At 36.0% G+C, this 3,252-nt stretch overlaps 1 pseudogene; it reads right to left on the bottom strand.

The window, feature by feature from the left end:
* Positions 1–1,420: 1,420 nt before the first annotated feature.
* LOC115885293 lies at positions 1,421–2,258 on the bottom strand (annotated as a pseudogene).
* Positions 2,259–3,252: the final 994 nt, after the last annotated feature.

The following is a 3,252-nucleotide window of genomic DNA, read 5'->3' as shown; positions in this document are numbered from 1 at the left end:
AGAGGTTCTAAAAAGAACAACGTTCGACTGAAAGGTCTGCTAGTAAGCATTTTTAAGCTTAAAGTATCACAAAACAATTCATTTACACCAAAAACTCGTAATACAAAACTAAAGTGACAATGTCGGGAAATAAATAAATATGACAACTTGGCATTTTTTACAGCAGAGCTACCACCTGAATCCTCGGCGGGAAATTTAAATTCCAGTTAGTCAGTCCGACGTCGAACATGTCCATGGTTGACAACAATGAATTTAAAAATCGCGCCTTCGATTACGTAACTAAAAGTTAATAGGTATCAGTTATAGGTAGATATATTAATTTTAAAAATAATTGAATAACAATGCGATAATACATTTATTGGTTTTGATTGTATTGTCATATAGTTTAAAATTATTAACTTTGGAAAAAATAAAGCTAAAGTACTGTTCACACTAAACGAAATATTTTGGAGTTATCGGCCATTGACCTATCATGATCACATATATTACCAGACCAGAAAGAATCGCAAACAAGCGAAGCTCAACAAGCGGGAGATGCTGCAATAATAGAGTAATTTAACGCCGCATAGATGCGTAAAAAAATGCGGGCAGAAAAGCCATGTTGCCAACTAATCATTACATAATGTGTCTTTACTTGTTTTAGCGATTTCTAAAAATATTCTGTAAACTGCTAAACTTAAATGATGCCTAACTTATTATTTTTTTTAAATTATGACATAACAAGTATATTGTTTTTATCCAACACCCACTACTTATACAAACATTACTTACTTGTATACATGCATATAAAATAAATAATAACACACGCGTGAGTTTTTGAAGTTATAACAAAATAGTGTGTTATAACTTCAAAGCCACACCATTTTATAGAAATTATTAAGCTTTATTCATAAATTACTAATTCAATTATTTATTTAAATTAACATTACGAGGGTGGTCTGAAAAGTTTCCAACCTAACAAAGATACAAGACATTTTTTCTGAATATTTTATTTTATTTTTCAACATAGTCCCCTTGTAACTCTACACACTTTTCCCAGCGATGCTCCCATCTCTGTAACCCGTCCAAATAGTATAGTACTCGGCGTTTTTCTCTGCAAAATAGTGGTTCACGAAGGTGATTGCCTCTTCATTTGACGAAAATCTCTGTCCTCCGAGCGGAATTTTTAAACGAGGGAACAAAAAGAAGTCGCTAGGGGCTAGATCTGGTGAGTAAGGCGGATGGTCAAGCAGTGGAAACCGTAATTCGTGGATTTTCGCCATGGCAACCGCTGAGGTGTGAGACGGTGCGTTATCTTGGTGAAATAGGATTTTCTTTTTCTGTAAATGAGGCTGATTTTCCGTAAGTTCTGCTTTTAGCTTGTCAAGTAATGATGCGTAGTATGCTCCTGTGATGGTTTTTCCTTTTTGAAGATATTCAATTAAAATAACTCCATGATATCCCAAAAAACAGTCGCCATCACTTTCCCAGCCGAAATAACAGTTTTTGCTTTTTTTGGAGCTGGTTCTCCCTTTGCCGTCCACTGTTTGGACTGTATTTTTGTTTCTGGTGTATAGTGGTGTATTCAAGTTTCATCTACAGTAATTAATCGACGCCAAAACTCGGATTTATTGCGCCTAAACTGCGCTGACATAGCGTTGGAAATGTTCATACGAACACGCTTTTGGTCTAACGTGAGCAAACGCGGCACCCAACGCGCGGACAGCTTTCTCATGCCTAAATCTTGATTTAATATGTGACAAACACGTTCTTTTGATATGTTCATAACCTCTGCTATTTCTCTCACTTTAATTCGGCGGTCGTCTAGCACCATTTGGTGAAGTTTGGCGATGCTATCGTCGGTAGTTGCAGTTTTTGGACGTCCCGAACGTTCATCGTCTCCCAAGCTCTTACCGCCACGTTTAAATTCAGCTGCCCAAAATTTTACTGTGGTAAATGATGGTGCAGAGTCCCCATACACAGAATCCAACTCATGTTTAATTTGTGTAGGCGTATTGCCTTCAAAACCAGATATTTAATGACAGCTCGATACTCGATTTTGTCCATTTTCACAAAAACACTGACATCAACTCACTCAAACGACTGTTACATAACAACTGCGCATCCAAAATGGCTGAAACTTTGGTGAATAACTGTGAACAGATGAACAATGAAAATTCACTAGCTTTTATCTACGAGTGCTGCCATCTTCACGTTGAGGTCGGAAACTTTTCAGACCATCCTCGTAAATGAAAATTATTTTTTTTGTAGCTCTTGCTGCTCTGCTTGCTGGTTGATAATTCACTATTTTATTTAAACAAAACGCACATCTATATTGCATAGTAACATAAACACACCTTGATAATTTATTAATTCGCAACAATGAAAGTAGAACTGGTAGATCCTTTTAAATCAATTATTCTTTAGAGACTGGAGATGAAACAGTTCTGCTGTTGGATAATGACTTTTTTATATTGTCTATCAAGTCACAAAAATTAATACTTTTCTGACGTTTGAAAAAAATATGTTTTTTTATGGAAAAGAACTCTGCCTTTTTATTGCAATATTTGTTTTATTATCTTCTCGTTTTATATTTATTTGCTTCGAAATAACGGCACGATGCAGCGGAATGTGCGTTTTAAATTTGGACTCGCGAAAAGTTCAATGCACCCATTCAGGCCAACACGCACACGCACATTCTACTAGTTTACGCACACAATCTAGTCAAGTAAATTGGAGACAGCTGCTGATATATAGCGAATTTATTTCTCCGTTATTTTTTCAGCTAGTTTTCTCCTTATAGTTTTGATATTTTCACTCCTTATTTTTTCCAATCAACAAAACATATATTTTAGTAAAAATAAAAAAAATCATACGGCGTGTTTCAAAAAACATGTGCCACCTCTCGTGGGGAGCAGTGGCGGACTAAGCCTGTCGGGGACCCGGGGCGGCAAAGCTAAATGTGGCCCCCGGTCTGTTTAGATAATGATATACTTCTAATGCACATTTTAGGTAAAAATTGAATGACGTATGTATAATGGTTGACAAAATTCAAGTACTTATACAGGGTGTCCCAGGCTGAGCCTGCGTTAGAAGTTTCTAGAGAACTACAATATCTAGATATGAGATTTTGTGCATGTCATTGTTTCACAATGAGATCTATCGATTAAAAATATTTTCAATATGGCGGCACTTTCGGAAGTACCGGAAGTTGAGAGCAACTTTCTTATTTTAAACGGGTGAACCCATTTTTTAAAACATACTTAAATTCTC

Source organism: Sitophilus oryzae, unplaced genomic scaffold (genome assembly GCF_002938485.1).
Source record: "Sitophilus oryzae breed Bouriz unplaced genomic scaffold, Soryzae_2.0 scaffold_379_pilon_pilon, whole genome shotgun sequence".
Classification (NCBI taxonomy): domain Eukaryota; kingdom Metazoa; phylum Arthropoda; class Insecta; order Coleoptera; family Curculionidae; genus Sitophilus; species Sitophilus oryzae.
This window is presented reverse-complemented; position numbering and strand designations above follow the sequence as displayed.